This window comes from Myotis davidii, unplaced genomic scaffold (assembly GCF_000327345.1).
Source record: "Myotis davidii unplaced genomic scaffold, ASM32734v1 scaffold803, whole genome shotgun sequence".
NCBI lineage: Eukaryota > Metazoa > Chordata > Mammalia > Chiroptera > Vespertilionidae > Myotis > Myotis davidii.
In genome coordinates this window covers 3,002,052-3,003,161 of record NW_006295567.1, presented here as the reverse complement: position 1 = coordinate 3,003,161, position 1,110 = coordinate 3,002,052, and positions in this window count along the sequence as shown.

Genomic DNA, 1,110 nt, shown 5'->3' with positions numbered 1-1,110 from the left:
TGCCCTGAGAGCACTCCCATACCAAGCCAATTGACAGATACCTGTCAATTGGTCTATTACAGAGTTCTTGTTTATACTGTGCTGGTCATTATAGTTTTGTTTGTCACACGAATCAATGCTTAGTTCTTGCTACTTACCTGTATAATTAATCTCCATGGTAGCTCATAAAAGGTCTGGTCTAATGATTGAGATGAGAATTAGAAGTAGAAGTAAAAGTCAGAGAGCAGGCAGGCCTTTGCAACTTCTGTCCCACAAAGTGATCTCACTAACGTCTCTCGGGACTCCTTGGTGTAGAGGGGCCGGTGCAAGATAAGGAGTATCACAATTACTAGTAACTTACTCATAAACATCATCATTAGTGATAATAGGCAGTAAGAAGTTAATACACAGCATGTTTTCTTAACAGAAATTAATTACATTAAAACATGTCAATAGGTTTACATGTTTACTTATAAATTGCTGACACTATTCTCATCCCCTTCCATGTAGAAAACCAACCAGGAGCTCTCTCAGAAATATTCTTAAGCCTTTTCACACACGAAATTTCAACTTGGAGGGCAAAAACAAATTCAAGTGAATCTCAAAAAGAAAGTTACTTCTTTGGAGCCAATTTCTCTCATTTGTTCTCTCTCTACTTATTCTTAGAAAACTTCTCTCAAGAGCAAAATGTGAAGGCATGTAAGGGAAAGTTAGCATGGATTGTCATTTATTAAGACTATTAATAGTAATATTATTCAGACTAAACATATTGTCATTTATTAAGACTATTAATAGTAATATTATTCAGACTAAACATAAAGCAGTCAGCATCCACTTTCTGATAATCTAATGAATATGGTGCACTTCCTCTACTTAATCATTTAAGGAGCATTTGAGCATGTGTATTCATAGTCATACATTTATATTGTCACCACTTTTGACTTAATGTTTACTGAGCCATATGGACTTAACACTGCCATGTCGTAGAGCACAAGCTAACTAAAAAGGATGAAGTACGCAACTGAAATTTATTTATTTTATTCTATGAAAAGAAAGGACTTGACCTATATTTATTGAGCACAGATATTCTTTTTTAAAATATATATATTCAAAATCATTTATATCCATTGC